The sequence below is a fragment of the Ranitomeya imitator genome, chromosome 2 (genome assembly GCF_032444005.1).
Source record: "Ranitomeya imitator isolate aRanImi1 chromosome 2, aRanImi1.pri, whole genome shotgun sequence".
In the NCBI taxonomy this organism is placed as follows: domain Eukaryota; kingdom Metazoa; phylum Chordata; class Amphibia; order Anura; family Dendrobatidae; genus Ranitomeya; species Ranitomeya imitator.
This window is the reverse complement of record NC_091283.1, coordinates 630,685,095-630,712,893: the sequence shown is the minus strand read 5'-3', so window position 1 is coordinate 630,712,893 and position 27,799 is coordinate 630,685,095. Positions and strand designations below refer to the sequence as shown.

General features: G+C 43.4%; 1 pseudogene; it reads right to left on the bottom strand.

The window, feature by feature from the left end:
- LOC138666764 (zinc finger protein 271-like) overlaps positions 1-27,799 on the bottom strand; it is a 112,970-nt pseudogene that overhangs the window by 60,276 nt on the left and 24,895 nt on the right.

Below are 27,799 nucleotides of genomic sequence, written 5' to 3'. Positions count from 1 at the left end.
TTGAGGAAGCGAGAGGAGAAGGAGGATATGGCTGATAGGCACTCTGGGATTCTGGACAGCAGAGCGGTGACGTCTGGGCCAGAGAGGTAGATCTGAGTGTCATCAGCATAGAGGTGGTACTGGAATCCATGGGACTTTATGAGTTGTCCCAGGCCAAGTGTATAGATTGAGAAGAGTAGGGGTCCTAGAATGTGGAGTTCCTTTACCGGACAAGACAACCACGTAAAGAAGCTATGTGGACCTTGCATTCAGCATTTGATAGCAGAGGAGACGCAAGATTTTGTTACCAGCCTGAGACAGATGGTTAGGCAGGAGGTCAGAGGTTCGGTCAAATCCCTTTCCCAGGATATGGAGAGTAGAGGAAGAGAGCCCAGATTCCCGGTTTCAATTTGAGGACAGTGATTCAGGGGAGCTAAGATCAGACTCTCTTTTTTCTTCATCATCTTCGTCAGAGACTGAGTCTGGTCATTCATGTTTTTCTTTTGACCGGATAGACCGCCTGGTCAAGGCGGTAAATAATACTATGTGTATTGAAGAGACCCAGTCAGACAAATCTATGCAGGATGTTATGTTTAAAGGTCTAGACCGGAAATCTCGTAGATGTTTTCCGGTGGTTGAAAAGGTGAACTCCCTTATTCTACGAGAGTGGAAGAAACCCGAGAGGAAAGGCTCTCTTCCGCCATTGTTTAAAAGGAAATATCCTTTTGAGGAGGCGGCATCTTTAGCATGGGATAAAGCCCCAAAACTTGATGCTGCCATAGCAAAAGCTTCCAAAAAATCCTCTACCGTTTGAGGATTTGGGAACTTTAAAGAACCCGTTGGACAGGAGAGCTGATGTGTTTCTTAAAGGGGCTTGGGAAACGTCAGCAGGAGCTCTCAGACCGTCAATTGCAGCCACCTGTACAGCACGGTCTATGATGGTGTGGTTGGACAGTTTAGAGGATCAACTTAAAACCAAGGCTCCAAGAAATGAGATTTTATCCTCTCTTTCTACGGTTCAAGGAGTGGCAGCTTACCTTTCAGATGCATCTGCAGATTCTGTGAAGCTGGCAGCCAGATCAGCGGCCCTTTGTAATGCTGCTCGTAGAGCCATTTGGCTAAAATGTTGGCCAGGAGACATGCAGGCCAGATCAAAACTGCAGTATTCCGTGTGAGGGGGGCGCATTTATTCGGGTCAGTTCTAGATGAACTATTGGAGAAAGCAGGTAATAGCAAGAAACGTTTCCCTTACTTAGGAAGACCCTCCTACAGACAGGGTACTAATAGAAGATGGTTTGACCGTTCAAGATCTAATAGAGAAAGGTCCATATATGACACCAATAGGAAGAAAGGTAGAGATTACATGTTCAACTCCTTTCAGGACAACAGAAAGCCACAATGACTGCCAGACCGGGTGGGAGGCAGGCTTTTGGCCTTCTATCTGGCTTGGCTTAATATTTCCAGTAGCCCATGGGTCTTAAATATTATTAAATCAGGACTAAAGTTTGATTTTCAGAAAATTCCGCAGAGTAAATTTCTGTTAACACCTGTACGTTCTTTACCTGCAGAACAGCTGGCATTAGAGTCTGAGGTCCAGGAACTTCAACAAAAAGGAGTATTGGTGGAAGTTCCTGAAGCACAAAGAGGTAAGGGGTTTTATTCCCCCCGCTTCTTGATTAAAAAGCCAGACAACTCCTTTCGTACTATCATCAATCTTAAAGGCCTGAATAAGTTCGTATGGGTCCAATCGTTTAAAATGGAGTCTGTAAAAACAGCAATAAAGCTATTGTTTGACAAGTGTTTCATGGTCGTCTTAGATCTTAAAGACGCCTATTATCATGTCCCTATACATGCAGACCACCAACAATTTTTAAGGGTGGCAGTCTCACTAGGCGGGACAGTAAAACACTTCCAATACAGGGCCCTCTCCTTTGGAGTTGCAGTTGCCCCTCGTGTTTTCACAAAGATAATGGTGGAGGTGATGGCACATCTTCATGAACAGGATATTCTAGTGGTTCCATATCTGGATGACCTATTGATCATAGGACACTCAATCACACTGCTCGGCCCAACTAGCAAAAGTAATTGCAGCCTTACAAAGTTTGGGATGGATTATTAATTTTAAAAAAATCACGTTTACAACCCCTAACAGTACAAGAATTCCTGGGTCTCATCTTAGACTCCAGGTTGCAAGAATGCCGCCTACCAGACACAAAAGTAGACAAAATTCGTCAGCAAATACTCAAGGTCGTTAATCAATCAGTCACGTTAAGAGGGGCAATGTCACTGTTAGGCTCACTCACATCTTGTATCCCAGCGGTTCTTTGGGCCCAGTACCACACCAGAGTCCTACAGTGGGATATACTGTACAATACTCATCAGGTAGAAGGCCACCTTGATTGTACCTTTTCCTTGTCAGATGCTTCTATACAATCCTTACGTTGGTGGTTACACACGCCAAACCTGCGGCCAGGTGTTCCCTGGATAAACCATATATCTCGTTTGGTGATCACAGATGCTAGCCCCAGGGGATGGGGGAACACATATGGGTGATTTGTGGGTCCAGGGAGTTTGGTCACATTCTGAGAACCTATCCTCCAACCTTTTTTGGCGGTAGAACGAGCTGAGTTATTTCCTTATCTCCTTACAGGGCCGACACGTCAGGCTATTTTCAGACAATCAGGTAACGGTAGCTTATATTAATCATCAGGGGGGAACCCGATCCAGATCTTTAATGGAAGTGGCGGGTCATATCTTTCAGATAGCCGAAACTCATCTACTGTCGCTCACATCTCTTCATATAAAGGGAAAACACAAAATCGTGGCAGATTACCTAAGTCGCAGAAAGCTCAGGCAAGGGGATTGGGTCCTCAATCAAACCGTCTTCAACCAGATTACACTTCTATGAGGGTGCCCGGAAATAGACCTCTTCTCCAGCAAAGAGAACAAAAAGTTATCAGTTTTGCTCCCTAAACCCCAGAGACAATCTGTACGCGGACGCCCTCCTAATCCAATGGCATTTCAACATAGCCTATGCCTTTCCCCCACTGAACTTGATCCCAATTGTTCTGAGGAAGATACGGGAGGATAGAGCTCGGGTAAACCTACTAGCGCCATTCTGGCCCAGGAGGCCGTGGTTTCCGTGGCTGAGGAAATTGTCTGTTTCCCAGCCTTGGATTCTTCCGGAACTCCCAGACCTCCTCTCCCAAGGTCCAATATTCCATCCACAAGTGTCCAATTTACATCAGCTGGAATTTGAAGGGACATTATTGAAAAAGAAGGGGTTTTCACAAGGTCTAATAAATACTTTTTCTTAAAAGCAGGAAGGTTTCCACAATGAATATTTGTGTTATAATCTGGAGAAAATTCTTGTCGATTTCAGGAGCAGAGATTGATCAGAAAGTCTGTATTGCTAAGGTTCTGGAATTCCTACAGAGAGGTCTAGAAATGGGTCTAGCCACAAGCACCCTTAGAGTTCATGTGTCAGCTTTAGGGGCATTATACAATTGTAATTTGGCTAACAATTACTGGATTGATAGATTTATCAAAGCAGCGGCTAGATCGAGACCCATTTTTAAGAAAAGACTAGCCCCGTGGGACTTAAACTTGGTACTTACAGCTATAACGGAAGCCCCCTTTGAGCCTATTGAACCTGCTCCTATAAAAGTCCTGTCCTTTAAAACAGCTCTTTTGGTCACTCTTACATCAGCAAGAAGAGTTAGCGACCTACAAGCCCTCTCTAGACAGTCTCCATATATTCAGAGACGATAGGGTAGTATTAAGAACTGATCCTCTTTACCTTCCAAAGGTAGTGTCAAAGTTCCACAGACTTCAGGAGATAAATCTCCCCACTTTTTGTCCTAATCCTAAAAACCAGAAAGAACTCAAACTCCATTCATTAGATGTTAAAAGATGTCTGCTCAGATATATATCTTTAACAGACCCCTGGAAAAAAGATAGTTCCTTGTTCATATCCTTTCAGGGAGTCAGGAAAGGGTTTAGAGCGTCTAGAAACACATTAGGTAGATGGATTAGGGAAGGGATATCTTTGGCTTATTCAGCAGGTGGCCTAGAAGTCCCGGAAGGTATAAGAGCTCATTCCACTCGAGCCATGCCGTCATCCTGGGCGGAAAGGTCGGAGGTATAAATGGAGGATATATGTAAGGCGGCCACATGGTCATCTCCATCTACTTTCTTTAAGCATTATAGATTAGATCTGGGTGACTCCTCTGATCTCACGTTTGGTAGAAGGGTGCTGGAAGCAGTAGTCCCTCCCTAAGACTCTTTTCTCTGTAAATCTATCGTTAGTGCTGTCATGGCGACTGAATAAATACTCAAGCTACTTACAGGTAGCTGTGTTTTTCAGGAGCCCATGACAGCACTCCTATATTCCCTCCCTTTATACTGGTATGGCTTATCACCACTTCTTTCTATAAAATTTTAAGTTTATTCACAAGGTGAATTGTATAAATTACTTATTTGCTACTAACTAAGGAGGTCCTCTCATGCTCTGTAATCCAATTGATGCGGGAGAGAGGTGCCGCCCTTTTATCTCTGTAGGTTTCCTGTCCCTGAAGGGCGGATCCCCTCTCTCGTTAGTGCTGTCATGGGCTCCCGAAAAACACTGCTACCGGTAAGTAGCTCGAGTATTTTTCCACCATAATTTGCAAAATAAATCTTGCCAAATCAGACAAGGTGATTTTCTGGATTTGTTTTCTCATTTTGACTCTCAGTTGTGTTCTACCTATGATGTCAATAACAGGCCTCATCTTTTTAAGTAGGATTACTTGCACAATTAGTGGCACTATAAATCCTACACACGACCAGAGACAGGAGTAAATGTCCTACCTAAGTTAGTCAGATATAAATATTTATTTTCATTAATACATCCAAAATCAACAAAATATGTATAACAGACATGAAAGGTAAAAACAACAAATCATGAGGGGAAAGAGCAGCACAACTGAAATAACAGACAAGGTAGATGAGCATACCAAACGGGAATGTCGTCCACATTCAACAATGCCCCTTGCAAATAATACAAACCTCACAAATAGGACTGGGCACTTGTGAACATATCCTAACCTCCATATGCAAATATACTGAGCTAATCGCAAGTCCTCTATGGAGGTAGAGAAGAAGTATTAAATTGACCCCTTAACAGGATGCTACAACTCACCCATTGTAATGTCTGTCAGTGTGCGCTCCACAGCAGCCCCAACGCGCGTTTCGCGTGGGCTTCTTCCGGGGGCTGTCATTTTTTTTTTTTAATCTATCAATTTTTTAATCTTTTTTTTCCCCACTGTAGTATTTATATTTTGGAAAGATTAAATCTTGTAGATTTCACTTTAGCTCCTGGGCCTCATAAGAGTGACACTTTCTGTTCTGTAGAGATAAAATATCACCTATTTCAGGCAGTATAAGGCTATGTGCACACGTTCAGGTTTTTTCGCGGTAAAACGCTATAAAAACTCATTAAAACGCATACATTATGCATCCTATCATTTAGAATGCATTCTGCATGTTTTGTGCACATGATGCATTTTTTTCCGCGAAAAAAAAAAACCGCATCGCGGTAAAAAAAAAAAAAAAAAAAAAAAAAGCCAGCATGTTCATTAACCCCTTTACCCCCAAGGGTGGTTTGCACGTTAATGACCGGGCCAATTTTTACAATTCTGACCACTGTCCCTTTATGAGGTTATAACTCTGGAACGCTTCAATGGATCCTGGTGATTCTGACATTGTTTTCTCGTGACATATTGTACTTCATGACAATGGTAAAAATTCTTTGATAGTACCTGCGTTTATTTGTGAAAAAAACGGAAATTTGGCGAAAATTATGAAAATTTCGCAATTTTCCAACTTTGAATTTTTATGCAATTAAATCACAGAGATATGTCACACAAAATACTTAATAAATAACATTTCCCACATGTCTACTTTACATCAGCACAATTTTGGAAACAAAATTTTTTTTTGTTAGGGAGTTATAAGGGTTAAAAGTTGACCAGCAATTTCTCATTTCTACAACACCATTTTATTTTAGGGACCACATCTCATTTGAAGTCATTTTGAGGGGTCTATATGATAGAAAATACCCAAGTGTGACACCATTCTAAAAACTACACCCCTCAAGGTGCTCAAAACCATATTCAAGAAGTTTATTAACCCTTCTGGTGCTTCACAGGAATTTTTTGAATGTTTAAATAAAAATGAACATTTAACTTTTTTTCACAAAAAATTTAATTCAGCTCCAATTTGTTTTATTTTACCAAGGGTAACAGGAGAAAATGGACCCCAAACATTGTTGTACAATTTGTCCTGAGTATGCCAATACCCCACATGTGGGGGTAAACCACTGTTTGGGCGCATGGCAGAGCTCGGAAGCGAAGGAGTGCCATTTGACTTTCAATGCAAAATTGACTGGAATTGAGATGGGACGCCATGTTTCGTTTGGAGAGCCCCTGATGTGGCTAAACATTGAAACCCCCCACAAGTGACACCATTTTGGAAAGTAGACCCCCTAAGGAACTTATCTAGAGGTGTGGTGAGCACTTTGACCCAACAAGTGCTTCACAGAAGTTTATAATGTAGAACCGTAAAAATAAAAAATCATATTTTTTCACAAAAATTATCTTTTTGCCCCCAATTTTTTATTTTCCCAAGGGTAAGAGAAGAAATTGGACCCCAAAAGTTGTTGTACAATTTGTCCTGAGTACGCTGATACCCCATATGTGGGGGTAAACCACTGTTTGGGTGGATGGGAGAGCTCGGAAGGGAAGGAGCGCCGTTTGACTTTTCAAAGCAAAATTGACAGGAATTGAGATGGGACGCCATGTTGCGTTTGAAGAGCCACTGATGTGCCTAAACATTGAAACCCCCCACAAGTGACACCATTTTGGAAAGTAGACCCCCTAAGGAACTTATCTAGATGTGTGCTGAGCGCTTTGACCCACCAAGGGCTTCACAGAAGTTTATAATGGAGAGCCGTAAAAATAAAACAAAAATTTTTTCCCACAAAAATTATTTTTTAGCCCCCAGTTTTGTATTTTCCCGAGGGTAACCGGAGAAATTCGACCCCACAATTTGTTGTCCAATTTGTCCTGAGTGCGCTGATACCCCATATGTGGGGGGGAACCACTGTTTGGGCGCATGGGAGGGCTCGGAAGGGAAGGAGCTCCATTTGGAATGAGGACTTAGATGGAATGGTCTGCAGGTGTCACATTGCATTTGCAGAGCCCCTAATGTACCTAAACAGTAGAAACCTCCCACAAGTGACACCATTTTGGAAACTAGACCCCCTAAGGAACTCATCTAGATGTGTTGTGATAGCTTTGAACCCCCAAGTGTTTCACTACAGTTTGTAACGCAGAGCCGTGAAAATTAAAAAAAAAAAATCTTTCCCCCCAAAATTATTTTTTAGCCCCCAGTTTTGTATTTTCCCGAGGGTAAGAGGAGAAATTCGACCCCAAAAGTTGTTGTCCAATTTGTCCTGAGTACGCTGATACCCCATATGTTGGGGTAAACCCCTGTTTGGGCACACGGGAGAGCTCGGAAGGGAAGAAGCACTGTTTTACTTTTTCAACGCAGAATTGGCTGGAATTGAGATCGGACGCCATGTCGCGTTTGGAGAGCCCCTGATGTGCCTAAACAGTGGAAACCCCCCAATTATAACTGAAACCCTAATCCAAACACATCCCTAACCCTAATCCCAACAGTAACCCTAACCACACCTCTAACCCTGACACACCCCTAACCCTAATCCCAACCCTATTCCCAACCGTAAATGTAATCTAAACCCTAACTGTAACTTTAGCCCCAACCCAAACTGTAGCCCTAGCCCTAACCCTAGCCCTAACCCTAACCCTAGCCCTAACCCTAGCCCTAGCCCTAACCCTAGCCCTAACCCTAGCCCTAACCCTAACGGGAAAATGGAAATAAATACATTTTTAAAATTTTTCCCTAACTAAGGGGGTGATGAAGGGGGGTTTGATTTACTTTTATAGCGGGTTTTTTAGCGGATTTTTATGATTGGCAGCCGTCACACACTGAAAGACGCTTTTTATTGCAAAAAATATTTTTTGCGTTACCACATTTTGAGAGCTATAATTTTTCTATATTTTGGTCCACAGAGTCATGTGAGGTCTTGTTTTTTGCGGGACGAGTTGATGTTTTTATTGGTAACATTTTCGGGCACGTGACATTTTTTGATCGCTTTTTATTCCGATTTTTGTGAGGCAGAATGACCAAAAACCAGCTATTCATGAATTTCTTTTGGGGGAGGCGTTTATACCGTTCCGCGTTTGGTAAAATTGATGAAGCAGTTTTATTCTTCGGGTCAGTACGATTACAGCGATACCTCATTTATATCATTTTTTTATGTTTTGGCGCTTTTATACGATAAAAACTATTTTATAGAAAAAATAATTATTTTTGCATCGCTTTATTCTCAGGACTATAACTTTTTTATTTTTTTGCTGATGATGCTGTATGGCGGCTCGTTTTTTGCGGGACAAGATGACGCTTTCAGCGGTACCATGGTTAGTTATATCTGTCTTTTTGATCGCGTGTTATTCCACTTTTTGTTCGGCGGTATGATAATAAAGCGTTGTTTTTTGCCTCGTTTTTTTTTTTTTTCTTACGGTGTTTACTGAAGGGGTTAACTAGTGGGCCAGTTTTATAGGTCGGGCCGTTACGGACGCGGCGATACTAAATATGTGTACTTTTATTGTTTTTTTTTTTTTATTTAGATAAAGAAATGTATTTATGGGAATAATATTTTTTTTTTTTCATTATTTTGGAATATTTTTTTTTATTTTTTTTACACATTTGAAATTTTTTTTTTTTACTTTTTTACTTTGTCCCAGGGGGGGACATCACAGATCAGTGATCTGACAGTTTGCACAGCACTCTGTCAGATCACTGATCTGATAGGAGTGCAGGCTGCTTCACAGTGCCTGCTCTGAGCAGGCTCTGTGAAGCCACCTCCCTCCCTGCAGGACCCGGATCCGCGGCCATCTTGGATCCGGGGCTGGAGGGAGCAGGGAGGGAGGTGAGACCCTCGCAGCAACGCGATCACATCGCGTTGCTGCGGGGGGCTCAGGGAAGCCCGCAGGGAGCCCCCTCCCTGCGCGGTGCTTCCCTGTACCGCCGGCACATCGCGATCATCTTTGATCGCGGTGTGCCGGGGGTTAATGTGCCGGGGGCGGTCCGTGACCGCTCCTGGCACATAGTGCCGGATGTCAACTGCGATAAACAGCTGACACCCGGCCGCGATCGGCAGCGCTCCCCCCGTGAGCGCTGCCGATCGCATATGACGTACTATTGCGTCCTTGGGAAGTAAAGCCCACCCCACATGGACGCAATAGTACGTCTAATGGCAGAAAGGGGTTAATTTTGCGGATTTTCTGCGTTTTTCTCGCTATTCTATGCATTTGGGAAAAAACGCACAAAAAAGCACCAAAAACGCATGAAAAAAACGCATGCGGATTTCTGGCAGAAATGTCCGGTTTTTGTCAGGAAAATTTCTGCAAGAAATCCTGACTTGTGCACATACCCTTACAGTGAAAGGCGTCATCTATATACTGATAACACCCATCAGTCATTAACAATAGGTGATGGTCACAGCTTATCACCTCCTCCCATACTGCACAATGAGCTCTATCCAGATCACAGACTTCTACAACACTAAGGGTACCGTTACACTATACGATTTACCAACGATCACGACCAGCGATACGACCTGGCCGTGATCGTTGGTAAGTCGTTGTGTGGTTGCTGGAGAGCTGTCACACAGACAGCTCTCCAGCGACCAACGATGCCGAGGTCCCCGGGTAACCAGGGTAAACATCGGGTTACTAAGCGCAGGGCCGCGCTTAGTAACCCGATGTTTACCCTGGTTACCAGCGTAAAAAAAAAAAAACACTACATACTTACATTCCGGTGTCTGTCCCTTGCCGTCTGCTTCCCGCACTGACTGACTGCCGGCCGTAAAGTGAAAGCACAGCACAGCGTGCTGTGCTTTCACTTTACGGCCGGCAGTCAGTCAGTGCGGGAAGCAGACGGCAAGGGACCTGACGGACACTGGAATGTAAGTATGTACTGTTTGTTTTTTTTTACATTTACGATGGTAACCAGGATAAACATCTGGTTACTAAGCGCGGCCCTGCGCTTAGTAACCCGATGTTTACCCTGGTTACAAGCGAACGCATCGCTGGATCGGTGTCACACACACCGATCCAGCGATGACAGCGGGAGATCCAGCGACGAAAGAAAGTTCCAAACGATCTGCTACGACGTACGATTCTCAGCAGGGTCCCTGATCGCTGCTGCGTGTCAGACACAGTGATATTGTATGGATATCGCTGGAACGTCACGGATCGTACCGTCGTAGCGACAAAAGTGCCACTGTGAGACGGTACCCTAAGGTTATGTGCAAACGTTTGATTTTTGGTGCAGAAGAATCTGCTGCAAATATGTGAGGGTTGGCAGATAACATGCTGCATAAAATATTTTTTACTTGTAAAATACAAGGGCCAGTTGAGCTACTCGATCATTTTTAGCTAGGTTAGGAACGTATAAGCCACCTTTAACCCCTTCCCGACCTTTGACGCCACGTAGGCGTCATGAAAGTCGGTGCCAATCCGACCCATGACGCCTATGTGGCGTCATGGAAAGATCACGTCCCTGCAGGCCGGGTGAAAGGGTTAACTCCCATTTCACCCGATCTGCAGGGACAGGGGGAGTGGTAGTTTAGCCCAGGGGGGGTGGCTTCACCCCCTCGTGGCTACGATCGCTCTGATTGGCTGTTGAAAGTGAAACTGCCAATCAGAGCGATTTGTAATATTTCACCTATTATAACGGGTGAAATATTACAATCCAGCCATGGCCGATGCTGCAATATCATCGGCCATGGCTGGAAATACTAATGTGCCCCCACCCCACCCCACCGATCGCCCCCCCAGCCCTCCGATCTGGCCGGTACACTGCTCTGGCTCCCCTCCGTCCTGTGCTCCGCTCCCCCCGTGCTCTTGTCCGCTCCCCCCGTGCTTCAATCACCCCCCGTGCTCCGATCACCCCCCCTGCACTCCGATCCACCCCCCTCCGTGCTCCGTTCCACCCCCCCGTGCTCCGTTCCACCCCCCCGTGCTCCGTTCTACCCCCCCCGTGCTCCGTTCCACCCCTCCCGCGCTCCGATTCACCCACCCCATGCTCCGATCCCCCCCCCCCCCGTGCTCCCCCCCCACCCTATCATACTTACCGATCCTGCCGGGGTCCGTCCGTCTTCTCCCCGGGCGCCGCCATCTTCCAAAATGGCGGGCGCATGCGCAGTGCGCCCGCCGAATCTGCCGGCCGGCAAATTCGTTCAAAAGTACATTTTGATCACTGAGATATAATCTATCTCATTGATCAAAATAAAAAAAATAATAAATGACCCCCCCCTTTGTCACCCCCATAGGTAGGGACAATAAAAAAAATAAAGAATTCTTTTTTTCCACTAATGTTAGAATAGGGTTAGGGGTAGGGTTAGGGTTAGGGCTAGGGTTAGGGCTAGGGTTAGGGTTAGGGGTAGGGTTAGGGCTAGGGTTAGGGCTAGGGGTAGGGTTAGGGTTAGGGTTTCGGTATGTGCACACGTATTCTGGTCCTCTGCGGATTTTTCCGCTGCGGATTTGATACATCCGCAGTGCTAAACCGCTGCGGATTTATGGCGGATTTACCGCGTTTTTTCTGCGCATTTCACTGCGGTTTTACAACTGCGATTTTCTATTTGAGCAGTTGTAAAACCGCTGCGGAATCCGCACAAAGAAGTGACATACTGCGGAATGTAAACCGCTGCGTTTCCGTGCAGTTTTTCCGCAGCGTGTGTACAGCGATTTTTGTTTCCCATAGGTTTACATTGAACTGTAAACTCATGGGAAACTGCTGCGGATCCGCAGCGTTTTCCGCAGCGTGTGCACATACCTTTAGAATTAGGCTATGTGCACACGGTGCGGATTTGGCTGCGGATCCGCAGTGGATTGGCCGCTGCGGATTCGCAGCAGTGTTCCATCAGGTTTACAGTACCATGTAAACATATGGAAACCAAATCCGCTGTGCCCATGGTGCGGAAAATACCGCGCGGAAACGCTGCGTTGTATTTTCCGCAGCATGTCAATTCTTTGTGCGGATTCCGCAGCGTTTTACACCTGTTCCTCAATAGGAATCCGCAGGTGAAATCCGCACAAAAAACACTGGAAATCCGCGGAAAATCCGCAGGTAAAACGCAGTGCCTTTTACCCGCGGATTTTTCAAAAATGATGCTGAAAAATCTCACACGAATCCGCAACGTGGGCACATAACCTTAGGGTTAGGGTTGGAATTAGGGTTGTGGTTAGGGGTGTGTTGTGGTTAGGGTTGTGATTAGGGTTATGGCTACAGTTGGGATTAGGGTTAGGGATGTGTTGGGGTTAGGGTTAGGGCTGTGATTAGGATTATGGCTACAGATGGGATTAGGGTTAGGGATGTGTTGGGGTTAGGGTTAGGGCTGTGATTAGGGTTATGGCTACAGTTGGAATTAGGGTTGTGGTTAGGGTTAAGGGTGTGTTGGGGTTAGGGTTGTGGTTAGGGGTGTGTTGGGGTTAGGGTTGTGATTAGGGTTATGGCTACAGTTGGGATTAGGGTTAGGGGTGTGTTGGGGTTAGTGTTGGAGGTAGAATTGAGGGGTTACCACTGTTTAGGCACATCAGGGGTCTCCAAACGCAACATGGCGCCACCATTGATTCCAGCCAATCTCGTATTCAAAAAGTCAAATGGTGCTCCCTCAATTCCGAGCCCTGACGTGTGCCCAAACAGTGGTTTACCCCCACATATGGGGTACCAGCATACTCAGGACAAACTGCGCATCAATTACTGGGGTCCAATTTCTCCTGTTACCCTTGTGAAAATAAAAAAATGCTTGCTAAAACATCATTTTTGAGGAAAGAAAAATGATTTATTATTTTCACGGCTCTACGTTGTAAACGTCTGTGAAGCACTTGGGGGTTCAAAGTGCTCACCACATATCTAGATACGTTCCTTGGGGGGTCTAGTTTCTAAAATGGGGTCACTTGTGGGGGCTTTCTACTGTTTAGGCACACCAGGGGCTCTGCAAACGCAACGTGACGCCCGCAGACCATTCCATCAAAGTCTGCATTTCAAAAGTCACTACTTCCCTTCTGAGCCCCGACGTGTGCCCAAACAGTGGTTTACTCCACACATGGGGTATCAGCGTACTCAGGAGAAACTGAACAACAACTTTTGGGGTCCAATTTCTCCTGTTACCCTTGGGAAAATAAAAAATTCTGGGCTAAATAATTATTTTTGAGGAAAGAAAACGTATTTATTATTTTCACGGCTCTGCATTATATTCTTCTATGAAGCACTTGGGGGTTCAAAGTGCTCACCACACATCTAGATAAGTTCCTTTCGGGGTCTAGTTTCCAAAATGGGGTCACTTGTGGGGGAGCTCCAATGTTTAGGCACACAGGGGCTCTCCAAACGCGACATGGTGTCCGCTAACAATTGGAGCTAATTTTCCATTCAAAAAGTCAAATGGCGCGCCTTCCCTTCCGAGCCCTGCCGAGTGCCCAAACAGTGGTTTACCCCCACATATGAGGTATCAGCGTACTCGGGAGAAATTGCCCAACAAATTTTATGATCCATTTTATCCTATTGCCCATGTGATAATGAAAAAATTGAGGCGAAAAGAATTTTTTTGTGAAAAAAAAGTACTTTTTCATTTTTACAGATCAATTTGTGAAGCACCTGAGGGTTTAAAGTGCTCACTAGGCATCTAAATAAGTTCCTTGGGGGGTCTAGTTTCCAAAATGGGGTCACTTGTGGGGGAGCGCCAATGTTTAGGCACACAGGAGCTTTCCAAACGCGACATGGTGTCCGCTAACAATGGAGATAATTTTTCATTCAAAAAGTCAAATGGCGCTCCTTCCCTTCCGAGCCTTACCATGTGCCCAAACAGTGGTTTACCCCCACATATGAGGTATCAGTGTACTCAGGAGAAATTTCCCAACAAATTTTAGGATCCATTTTATCCTATTACCCATGTGAAAATGAAAAAATTGAGGCTAAAAGAATTTTTTTGTGAAAAAAAAGTACTTTTTCATTTTTACGGATCAATTTGTGAAGCACCTGGGGGTTCAAAGTGCTCACTATGCATCTAGATAAGTTCCCTGGGGCGTCTAGTTTCCAAAATGGGGTCACTTGTGGGGGAGCTCCAATTTTTAGGCACACGGGGGCTCTCCAAACGTGACATGGTGTCCGCTAAAGAGTGGAGCCAATTTTTGATTCAAAAAGTCAAATGGCGCTCCTTCCCTTCCAAGCCCTGCCGTGCGCCCAAACAGTGGTTTACCCCCACATATGAGGTATCAGCGTACTCAGGACAAATTGGACAACAACTTACGTGGTTCAGTTTCTCCTTTTACCATTGGAAAAATAAAAAAATTGTTGCTAAAAGATAATTTTTGTGACTAAAAAGTTAAATGTTCATTTTTACCTTCCATGTTGCTTCTGCTGCTGTGAAGCACCTGAACGGTTAATAAACTTCTGGAATGTGGTTTTGAGTACCTTGAGGGGTGCAGTTTTTAGAATGGTGTCACTTTTGGGTATTTTCAGCCATATAGACCCCTCAAACTGACTTCAAATGTGAGGTGGTCCCTAAAAAAATGGTTTTGTAAATTTCGTTGTAAAAATGAGAAATCGCTGGTCAAATTTTAACCCTTATAACTTCCTAGCAAAAAAAATTTTGTTTCCAAAATTGTGCTGATGTAAAGTAAACATGTGGGAAATGTTATTTATTAACTATTTTGTGTCACATAACTCTCTGGTTTAACAGAATAAAAATTCAAAATGTGAAAATTGCAAAATTTTCAAAATTTTCGCCAAATTTCCGTTTTTATCACAAATAAACGCATAATTTATTGACCTAAATTTACCATTAACATGAAGCCCAATATGTCACGAAAAAACAATCTCAGAACCGCTAGGATCCGTTGAAGCGTTCCTGAGTTATTACCTCATAAAGGGACACTGGTCAGAATTGCAAAAAACGGCAAGGTCTTTAAGGTCAAAATAGGCTGGGTCATGAAGGGGTTAAGGCAGTAATAGAAAGTGGTGTTTTTGTAGTGTTTGAAGGCAATTTGTGAAATAGAGAGATTCAAGGTTTGCAGTCAACTTGATGCCTAGGTAAACAAGCAGTGGAGCTCCATTGGAAAGGGAAATTAGGTTTCAACTCTGTTACAAGAGAAAGGGATATGGTTAGGCCATGGGATTTTGACAGGTTGATTTTGGCTGCAAGCTGACTCAAACTTGGATAAAATGTAAAGCTGAGTGGTAAGTGAAGTTTGCGGTGAAGAGTGGGGTATTGTTCCCAAACATAAATAATGTGTGTGAAACAGACTGCCTCAATACCACACACACTTGGATCAATAACAAATAGAAAAAGCAATGGAGAAAGGAAGCAGCCTTTGCAGGTGTCTTTTAGTAGTAAAAGCTGTTGAAGAGATGCCCTTCTGGAATACATCGGCCGTTCCATGACTGTATACAGCATAAATCCAAGCCATGAAATTATCAGAAAACCCCCATCTACACAGCAAAGCAAACAAGTCCAAGACTGAGTCAAATAGTTTTTTTTTTTATTATATCAAGCGATAAAAACATTGCATCGAGTTCGTGTTGCTTGCACTTGTGTAGCAGATGCAAAATCTGATTTATGGTATAACAGGCCTATCTATGCGGTACAAAGCCAACCTGGTCCCAACGTATCAAGTAACCCAAAACCAGCGTTGAGCTAGAATTTTTAAAGTCAATTATAAGGGTCTATAGTTTAACCATAAAGTTTGGTCTAAATTTGTCTTAGGCCTCTTTCACACTTCCGTTTTTTTCAAATCCGTCGCAATCCGTCGTTTTGGTCAAAAAAACAGATCCTGCAAATATGCTCGCAGGAAGCGTTTTTTGCCCATAAACTTGTATTAGCGACGGATTGCCACATGTTGTGTCCGTCGTGTGACGGATCCGTTGTGTTTTGGCAGACCATCGTCACAAAAAAAGTTCAATGTAACGTTCTTTTGTACGTCGCGGCCGAAACTCTGCCCCCTCCTCCCCAGACTGCAGAATGGGCAGCGGATGCATCGAAAAACTGCATCCGCTGCCCACGTCGTGCAAAACTTTCACAACGTACGTCGGCCCGACGCATTGCGATGGACCCGTACCGACGGAAGTGTGAAAGAGGCCTTTGTTCATTCACAATATCTCCAAATACTTATTAGAGAAATATAGAGGCTCAGACATAAATAAAATCCAAATATTTTAATAAGAACTATATTAAAAAGGGGGGGAGGGAGGTTGCGTATTCAAACATAGGGATTACAATGAGGTAGAACAGTACACAATATCTAATAAAATTGGGGTGGTAGCTGCGGTACCATAAGCCGTGTGCACACTGTTGTAAGTACATTTAGACCTATGTGATTTCTTTGCAGCATTCTTTTAAATGTATAGGCACTTGCCTTTATATCTTTACTTATTGCACAGCACATTCCACCTTACTTTCAGGTTACATTTAATACTGTTATCCAAGCACATTGCGCACTTTAACTTTTTGGAAACCTAGTTTGCTCAGTGCTGCTCAGCCCCAGTTTTATTATATATTGTGTACTATTCTACCTCATTGTAATCCCTATGTTTGAATTTTATACACAACCCCCCTTTTATTAACATAATTACAATAAAAAAAATTGTATGTCTAAGCCTCTATATTTCTCCACTAACAGTGTTTGGAGATTTTGTGTATGAATACAGATTTTTGAGGTTGGATTATACCTTAATTTGGACCTATGTCAATAATTCAATTTGGCTTAGGTATCAGTTATTGAAACCATGAGGGCAGCTACAACAGGTGTACTTCCATTTAAGGAGTTAAAATAACTAGTTAAGTTAAAGGCTCATGCTAAAAGTAATTGCTTATTTCTAACGTGCCAGGGAAAAAGTTAATAGTGTGTTCATCACAAGAGGAAAGATCACCATATAGCTTTACAAGGTTTCTTTGGAATTCCTGGACTACATGTTTCAGGTTAGGGTACTTTCACACATCAGGTTATTTGCATCAGGCACAATCCGGCGAATGTTGGAAAAACCGGATCCGGCGCAGATTGTGAAAAACTGATGCGACGGATCAGTTTTTTCGACGAATCCGGCTAGCTATCTAGATTTTTGGATAAAAAAAAAAAAAAAAAAAAAAAAAATTTGGAGCAGGCTCAGTTTAAAAAAACAGAATCCGGCGCCAGAATCCGTCATTTTCTGGATCTGGCACCTTCTGGCTCCCATAGGCTTCCATTCTAGCAAACAGCTGGAAGCGCCGGATCCGGTGCTTCCGGCTTTTTCGCCGGAGACAAAAAAACATTGCTATGGACGTTTTTTCAGAAACCGGAAACAGCAGATTTGCCGGATCCGGCAAAAACCGGACAAAACAAGGTCATCCGGCTCTAATAAAAGCCTATGGAAGAAAACGGATCAGGCGGCAACATTCGCCGGATCAGTTTTTTTGAAATTTAGCCGGATTGAGCATGACAGCGAAAACCTGATGTGTGAAAGTAGCCTTAGTTGTAATACCCGTTTGTGTGTTAACGTATAAAACGTACATGGTAGGGGGTAAGCAATTCAAGCGTGGAGCAAGATGGGAGTATTTTTTTTAAAATATTTAAGGGTATAAAAGCATGGTGACCAACGTAGAGCACGGTCTGCATTTTCAGTGAGGCATAAATCTAATGTGGTCTGCACATGGGTAAGATTTTGGTAGTGCAAAGGAGAGTGGGAGTTTTGCAACTGGGATTCGAGGAGCAACAATTTACCCTCCAATTTTACCATTTTGGCCAACTTTTTTTTTTGTGGTTAGCTCCTGAATGCAAACACCTATCAGGACTGCTTTTTGAGCCTCCCAAAGAGGGAAGAAAAAAAAAAAACAAAACAAAACAAAAAAAAAAAAAAAAAGCAATGTCGCGTTAGGTTGGTTTAGAAAAAAAAGTGTATTACTCTAACTGATTTCCCAGTTTCTGAAAGACTTCTGGGTTAAGAGAGCAGAGCATGCAAGACTGGGGTACAAAACACTAGTCTTAATGAATCCGGTCCAGTATCCATTGACATTTCACACCCCAATGCAAATGAATGGTACATTTTATATCCTCAAATCATAAGTGCAAACAAACTAATGCTACACAAATGTTAAAATCCCTGGTATTGGTCTTGTAAATTACGATGGGGATCATCAGTGTGCAGATAGAAAACGTCACAGGATTTTCTTAAGTGATTTTTGCTTAAAAAAACAAACGGCCATTTGCAGAAAAGCATTAGTGGGAAGAAAAACTAGCTGTATCTACGTACTACATTTAATACATAGCTACGAAAAGAGGAATTGAGATGATATACTTTTAAAGGACAGGCAGTCAGTACATGGAAAGATTGTAGCTTAAAAGCAAGACTACAGTTTTTTTTTTTATTTCAGCACTGGAGTGGTGCCACTAATGTAAGGTCTCTGATCCCAGCATTATACTTATCAGCTCTTCCTGGGGCCACTCTGGTTCCACACTGCCATCTTGTGACTGCATCTTCCGACTGACCAGAAGTAAGAGGTACCCATCATAATCTCTCAATGTAAATGAATGAGACCCTGGTTGTGGCTCTCTGACTTACATTTAGTTTTAACTTCTGGATCACCCAGCAAACACTGGAGCGATCGAGCAGATAACTTGGTGGAGACCGACAAGAGCCGAAAACGGTTGAAGACGATGGCCGGTGCGTATAATACTAGGGACAGGACTCTTAGATTAGCAACACCACTCCAGTGCTGCAATATAAAAAAAAACAAAAAGACACCAAAACGCTGGATTGGTACTTTAACTCAGCCTGAAAACGCAATAATTTTCAACTGAAAACGATGCATGTTTCATCAGTGTAGCACATCCGCTATACACATGTACTTTACATTCTGTATAGAAACTGCAATTTGTGAACTGGCTGCAGGTCTCCTGACCTAAACCTATAGCCTAATACATGATAAAGAGATTATTTGAAGCCAGCCCTAAAATGAGTTAAAAGTCATTATTATTTGGATTGGATGACAGATTTTTTGCATTTCGATGCAAATATAAAAAGGTTTCCAATTATTGACTAAAACTGGAAATCTGAAAGAAAAACCATGAGCTTTGCCTACAGAAAAAAAGAATCTTTTAAAAGTACAATTGATATACTGGTATATTTTTTGTCTAAAAGTGGTGGCAAAAGCATACCACCTCTGCTAAATAAAAATGAGTATTTTCTTTAGTTTTAGCTCCTCATGTCAGTTGTCAAAATGTCTGGGGCTCTGCAGGGTTCATAAACAAGAGAGTTTGATGCACTCATTAGGTCCTGATGTGAAACCAAGAACAAGTTTACAAGACCACCGAACTCCCTACTTCACAATGTCAATAACCTTCATTTCAGATTTATTATCTTTCGTTGAATTGAAGCATGACATGGGAGATCAAGGGTTTTCTACCCAAGACTGGCAGTTTTGATGGACACTTCAATGTGTGTGAATATACTGATGTTTTACAAAGTTTGATCTGTGAGTAAAACATCTTCCACATTCCAAACATGAGAATGGTTTCTCTCCAGTATGAATTCTCTCATGTTCAATAAGATCTGGTTTCTGGGTAAAACTCTTCCCACACACTGAACATGAATAAGGCTTTTCTCCAGAGTGGATTCGAAGATGTTTAACAAGATCAGATTTCTGGGTAAAGCCTTTCTCACAAACTGAACAAATAAATGGTTTCTCTCCTGTATGAAATCTCTGATGAATAATTAGAGCTGAATTTTTAGTGAACGACTTCCCACATTCTGAGCATGTAAAAAGATTCTCGCCTGTGTGAATCCTCTGATGTTCAGCAAGGCCTCCTTTCTGGGTAAAACTTTTACTACAGTAGGTACATGAAAACGGTCTTTCATTTCTATGAATTTTTTGATGTTCCACAAGCCCTGTGTTCTGGCTAAAGCGTTTACCACATTCAACACATGAAAACGGCTTCTCTCCTGTGTGAGTTTTCTGATGTTTCACAAGAGCTGATTTTTTTATAAAACATTTCCCACATTCCAAACATGGATAAGGTTTCTCTCCAGTGTGAATTCTCCGATGTTCAACGAGATCCGATTTCTGAAAAAAGGATTTCCCACATTCCTGACACTGATATGGCCTTTCATCTCTGTGTATTCTCTTGTGTCTCTCAAGATTTCCTTTAAGTGTAAAACAGTCCCCACATTCAGAACATATAAACGGCTTTTCCCCTGTGTGCGTTTTGTGATGTTCAACAAGGTGCGACTTCCGATTAAAAGATTTGCTGCAAAGCTCACATGAATATCTCCTTTCTGGTTCTGAAGGAGAAACAAAAATAAAATAAATGCAGAGAACAAGAAAATTGTAAGTGTATAAAACACAAGCATACTAAACAACAATAAAAGGGAATCTAGCACCAGGTTTTTGCCATTGAACCTGAGAACAGCATGATGTTGAGGTGAACTCTGATACCAGAGATGTATGATTTACTGAGCTGCTCGCTTTGGTTACAAAATCACTGTTTTATCCGCAGGAAATTATCACTAGAGGACTTGTAAACCTACTGCCATGTAGCCACACCCACATGACCATTGATGGGCATCTTTCTGCCCACGCACAGTGTACACAGAAAGCTGCCAATCTATATAATCGTCTAAGGGGCACTTCCGTCTGTTTGTCTGTCTCGGAAACCCCGCGTCACTGATTGGTAGCGGCCGGCAGACCGCGGCCAATCAGCGACAGGCACAGTTCGGCCGCGAATTCGCCCCTTCCTACTCTGTCAGTGCCCCCTTCATACTCCCCTCCAGTCAGCGATCACACATTGTTAATGGCTGCGTTACACCGCGTTATAACGCGGTCCGTTAATGCTGCTATTAACCCTGTATGACCAACTTTTTACTATTGATGCTGCCTATGCAGCATCAATAGTAAAAAGATCTAATTTTAAAAATAAGATAAAAAATAAAAAATCATTATATACTCACCTTCCGGCGCCTTTCCCGCTTATCGTGATGCTCCGGGCCTTGCATTGCGGTCTCGCGAGATGATGATGTAGCGGTCTCGCGAGACCGCTAAGTCATCTGGGTAATTTTGCAATGCATCTCTGGGAACGGAAGCTGGCGACCGCATCGCGCGCATAGGGACAGCTTCGATGGACACTATTTTTTATTTTCATTTTTTTTTTTTTTACAGGGATATGGTGCCCACTGTGTTATACACTGCGTCCGCAGTGTTATACACTGCGTCCGCAGTGTTACATACTGCGTGGGCTGTGTTATAGACTACGTGGCTCCTATATACTACATGGCTGTCTGTGTTACGTGGCCTCTGTTATATGCTATGTGGCGGATATATATATAATTTCTACACATATATCTCTACACACATCTCTACACACATACATATTCTAGAATACCTGATGCGTTAGAATCAGGCTACCATCTAGTCATTAGTATAATTGGAATGATACAGAGCTCAACCTTCAGAGAACTGGTAGATCTGCAGCAGATAAATATGAAGTTACTTGCTAGTAATGTGTTTTTTCAAAACCCTGACAGCACCACTAGAGAGGTGATCCATTCTTCGAGGACAGGAAACCTTCAGGATAAAAAGGGCAGCTCCTCTCTCTGCATCAGTTGGTTTACAAAGCATGAGAGGACCTCCAATAGTCAATTTACATACATTATATACAATCTCTTTATCTTCACCCATTAAATGAAGGCCACAAACCAGAAAAGTGAAAACAACTTGGCAACAGGAGATAATATAAGGGTGCGGTCATGGCTTCCGAAAAAAACTCATTACTGGCAAGTAACATTGTATTTTTCTGTCACCCAAGATAGCATCACGAGAGAATAATTACTTCTAGGGAGGAACCATAGCCTCTAGACACCTGTTCCCAAATGTGGGGTCAGAAGCGGAAAACAGGCCCAGGTAAAAAGGGAATACCATGTTGCCACCTTACAGATCTGCTTGATGGAGACATCCGACCTCTCTGCCCAGGATGCAGCCATCGCTCTTGTGGAGTGGGCCTTCAGCCCTCCTAAAACAGCCTATAGCAGGTAGGGCTATCTTAATGGCTTCTCTGGTCCACCTCGCTAAAGTACCTTTTGATACTTTTAATCCTTTTTAGGTCCCTGAAAGGAGAAGAAGAGAGCCCTATCTTTTCTCCACGGCTCTGTGACTGCCAAATATTGTAATAGACACTTTCTGATACTTTACCTCTAGGATTTTTAGGATCAGAACAAAAAGAATGGTAAAACTATCCATTGTGACCTATGGAATTTAAAAACTAACTTGGGGAGATAAGGTAATTTTGAAACAAGACCCGACGTAGGGTAAAGATCTGTCAGCAAGGCCTGGATATCACTCAGCCTACTTTTAGGTTTTCATTGGCTGTAAGCCATAATCTTCAACATTAACAGAAATAAACACTTGAAATAGATCATTCTGTTTGTAATGACCCTATATAATATACGAGTTTCACTTTTTGTATTAAATAACTGATAAAATAACTTTTTGATTATATTCTAATTTAGTGACAAACACTTGTATTTGAGAAGGCTAACTTCTCTCCCTCTGACCAAGTTCCCTGGATTAGATGGTTGAACAGATGAGCCCCCCATCCTCTGGGGCTGCAATCCGTAGTGACAACTCAGGAAATGTTGTATACCTAGGGTACCACCTTTGGAAACTACCCTATTCTTCACTACCAAAGGAGAGTGTGGATTACTGCTTGCAAAAGTGTTAATCTGCCTTCTAGCTGATGTTCATGCAAAGCTACTTTCTCTAGGATGCTCCACTGCAACGCTCTTGTGGAATTGGGCATTCTGACCACTGGAATACAGGAAGTAAAGGAACCTAGCAGGAACATCACTCTCCTGAGGGACAAGACATGATTTTTTTTTTTATCACTATCGAGACTAGTTGACTACAGATAGGTCCATATATATTTGGACAGACATTTTTCTAATTTAGGTTATAGGCATTACCACAATGAATTTTAAACAAAAATATTCAGATGCAGTTGAAGTTCAGACTTTCAGCTTTCATTTGAGGGTATCCACATTAAAATTGGATGAAGGGTTTAGGAGTTTCAGCTCCTTAACATGTGCCACCCTGTTTTTAAAGGGACCAAAAGTAATTGGACAATTTACTCCAAGGCTATTTCATGGACAGGTGTGGGCAATCTGTTATGACCTGGTGGTTAGGAGCACCCGACCTGATAGTTAAACTCATACAGGACGAGCTCTGGGATGTGGGAGCTCTGCTGACCGCAAGCCCTAATCCTATCGCACACACTAGAAATAACTGTGGAGCGCTCCTGACGCTCCCTATGCGCCTCGTCACAGCCTAAGAGCTAGCTAGCCCTAGAGAAGAAAATAAAGCCTACCTTGCCTCAGAGAAATTCCCCAAAGGAATAGGCAGCCCCCCACATGTAATGACTGTGAGTAAAGATGAAAGTCACAAACGCAGAAATGAGATAGGTTTCAGCAAAGGGAGGCACGACTTACTAAATAGACAGAGGATAGGAAAGGAATCTTTGCGGTCAGCACAAAAACCTACAAAAGACCACGCAGAGTGTGCAAAAGGGTCCTCCGCACCGACTCACGGTGCGGGGGTGCCACCCTGCATCCCAGAGCTTCCAGCTAGCAAGACAAAATCAAGAAAACCAGTTGGACAAAGAAACAAGAACAATAATAACAATCAGGAACTTAGCTTCTGCAGGAGAAGACAGGACACCAGACAGATCCAGGAGCGAACTGAACCAATGCTAAAACATTGACAGCTGGCATGGAGAAACGATCTGAGTGGAGTTAAATAGAGAAGCCAACCAAAGGATAAACCATGTCACCTGTGTAAGGAACCTCAGAAGCAGCAGCTCCACTCACAGCCACCAGAGGGAGCCCACGGACCGAACTCACCGAAGTACCATTCATGACCACAGGAAGGAGCTCGACAACAGAATTCACAACAGTACCCCCCCCTTGAGGAGGGGTCACCGAACCCTCACCAGAGCCCCCAGGCCGATCAGGATGAGCCAAATGAAAGGCACGAACTAGATCGGCAGCATGAACATCAGAGGCAAAAACCCAGGAATTATCCTCCTGACCATAACCCTTCCACTTGACCAGGTACTGGAGTTTCGAAACATGAGAATCCAAGATCTTTTCCACCACATACTCCAACTCCCCCTTGACCAACACCGGGGCAGGAGGATCAACGGAGGGAACCATAGGCGCCACGTATCTCCGCAACAACGACCTATGGAACACATTATGGATGGCAAAAGAAGCTGGAAGGTCCAAACGAAATGACACAGGATTAAGAATTTCAGAAATCTTATATGGCCCAATGAAACGAGGCTTAAACTTAGGAGAGGAAACCTTCATAGGAACATGACGAGATGACAACCAAACCAAATCCCCAACCCGAAGTCGGGGACCAACAGTGCCGGCGGTTAGCGAAACGTTGAGCCTTCTCCTGGGACAATGTCAAATTGTCCACCACATGAGTCCAAATCTGCTGCAACCTGTCCACCACAGTATCCACACCAGGACAGTCCGAAGGCTCAACCTGCCCTGAAGAGAAACGAGGATGGAAACCAGAATTGCAGAAAAAAGGAGAAACCAAAGTAGCCGAGCTGGCCCGATTATTAAGGGCGAACTCAGCCAAAGGCAAAAAGGACACCCAATCATCCTGATCAGCAGAAACAAAGCATCTCAGATATGTCTTCATATGTCTCCAAAGTCTTATTAGTTCGTTCGGTTTGGCCATTAGTCTGAGGATGGAAAGCCGAAGAAAAAGACAAATCAATGCCCATCTTAGCACAAAAGGACCGCCAAAACCTTGAAACAAACTGGGAACCCCTGTCCGAGACGATGTTCTCCGGAATGCCATGCAAACGAACCACATGCTGGAAAAACAATGGCACCAAATCAGAGGAGGAAGGCAATTTAGACAAGGGTACCAAATGGACCATCTTAGAGAAGCAATCATAAACCACCCAAATGACCGACATCCTTTGAGAAACAGGGAGATCAGAAATAAAATCCATGGAAATATGCGTCCAGGTCCTCTTCGGGACCGGCAAGGGCAAAAGCAACCCACTGGCACGAGAACAGCAGGGCTTAGCCCGAGCACAAGTCCCACAGGACTGCATGCTCTGGTGGTGAGCCCACCTCAAAGAAGCGACATGTCAGCTGTTTTCAACAGCTGACATGTGCCCGCAATAGGTGCAGGCGGAATCGCGATCTGCCCGCACCTATAAGGCTACTTTCACACTAGCGTCGTGTGACGGACGTCGCAATGCGTCGTTTTGGAGAAAAACCGCATCCTGCAAAGTTGCCTGCAGGATGCATTTTTTCTCCATAGACTTGCATTAGTGACGCATTGCGACGGATGCGTCATGTTTTTGGCAGCCGCGACGCACAAAAAATGTTCCATGTAACTTTTTTTTGTGCGTCGAGTCTGCCATTTTCGACCGCGCATGCACGGCCGAAACTCCGCCCCCTCCTCCCCGGAACTCACAATGGGCAGCGGATGCGTTGTAAAACTGCATCCGCTGCCCACGTTGTGCTAATCAATCACACTGTCCGTCGGTACGTCGCGCCGACGGACTAGTGTGAAAGTAGCCTTAACCAGTTAAATGCCGCTGTCAAACAGACAGTGGCATTTAACAATCGCTTTTGGCCATCGGGCTGTAAACACGCGCACTGCTGACCCTCGTCACGTGATCGGGGCTCAGCCGTGCGTCAGCATGACAACCAGAGGTCTCTTGAAGACCTCTATGGTTGTTGATGCCAGAATGCTGTGAGCGCCACCCTGTGGTCGGCGCTCATAGCAATGCTGCAATTCTACTACACAGGAGCGATCTAAGCATCACTCCTATGAAGCAGAGGCGATCGAGTTTCGGCAGCTTCTAGCCTCCCATGGAGGCTATTGAAGCGTGGCAGAAGTAAAAACAAAAAAAAAAAGTTTAAAAACATGAAAAAATTAAAAGTTCAAATCACCCCATTCAAAATAAAACAGTTAAAAAAATAAAAATAAATCAAACCTACATATCTGGTAGCACAGTGTTCAGAATCGCCCGATCAATAGAAAAAAAAAAAAGAATTAACCTGATGGCTAAATGGCGTGGTGAGAAAAAAAATTAAAAACGCCAGAATTACAGTTCTTTTGGTCGCTGCTACATTGCATTAAAATGCAATAACGGGCAATCAAAAGAACGTATCTGTACTGAAATGATATAATTAAAAAGGTCAGCTCAGTGCGCAAAAATTAGACGCTAAGGGTATCGGAAAATTGTGCAATTTTTTTTTAGCAAAGTTTGGAATTTTGTTTAGATAAAAAATTAACCTATACATGTTTGGTGTAATGACCTGGAGAATCATAATGGCAAGTCAGTTTTAGCATTTAGTAAACCTAGCAAAAAAAAGTCAAACAAAAAACAAGTGTGAGATTGCACTTTTTTTTTGCAATTTCACAGCATTTGGAATTTTTTTTCCAGTTTTCTAGTACAAGACATGGTAAAACCAATGGTGTTGTTAAAAATTACAACTTGTCCAGTAAAAAAACAAGCCCTCACATGGCCATATTGACAAGAAAATAAAAAAGTTATTGCTCTGGGAAGGAGGGGAGTGAAAAACTAAAACGCAAAACCGAGAAAACCTCCGGGGGTTAAAGCTTATTAGGGTGTTGCACATTTCCTTCACCTGTCTTTGCCAGTGACAAATCAAGCTGCCTACTATGAGAAAGCCATCCATGTATGGAATTATCCACTTGTCTTGCTCCCGAAGGTGGGCTGTGACTTCTAATATTTTTGTGAACGCCTGAGGGGCAATTGCTAGACCAAAGGGAAGTGTGCTGTATTGAAAATGGTCACCTTTTACTTTCAGTGCCATCCTGAGGAACCTCTGATATTCTACATGTATTGGTATATAGTAGAGGGCATCCTTTAGATCCAGGACTGCCATATAGCATCCTGGAACAAGCAGTTTTAACCCTGCTGTTCTGTTCGGTCTGGGGAGACCTATTTTGAACTTTGGTATTTTTGGGGGTGTTCAAGATGCGGTTCTGAAACTTGTGGTTGATTGACTTAAATGAGGATGGGTCGGTCGGCCACGGGTTTCAGAGCCGCATCTTGAATATTTTAAAGAATATTGAAGTTCAAAGTCGGTCATTTTTGACCAACAGAACAGCAGGGTTAAGGCTCATTTTGTTGATTCCATTTTGAATGTAGGAATTTTACAGAATCTGTTCAACGCAAGTATTGTCCGGTTTCTTTATCTATGTATAAAGCAGTGTGTGTGTGTGTGTCTATATATATATATATATGTGTACTAAGCCACGTCCACTCCACATAGCCCCGCCCAGCCACATGGCCCACGTTGATAGCGCACACGGGGGGTGACACATTCACCTCGAATTACACCCTGCAAAACTCACCAGTGGCAGCCTTCAGAGTATCACGCTATGTGCCCACGTTGCTGATTGGTGTGCAGATTTCTTCACACTGTCTTTGCAAAATCGGCAGGTAAACCGCACTGCGGATTATCTGCGGATTTACCACATTTTTTTTTTGCAGTTTTTGTGCTGATTTCCACTGCTGTTTTACACCTGAGGATTCCTATTGAGGAGCAGGTGTAAATCGCTGTGGAATCCGCACAAAGAATTGACATGCTGCGGGGAAAAAACACCGCT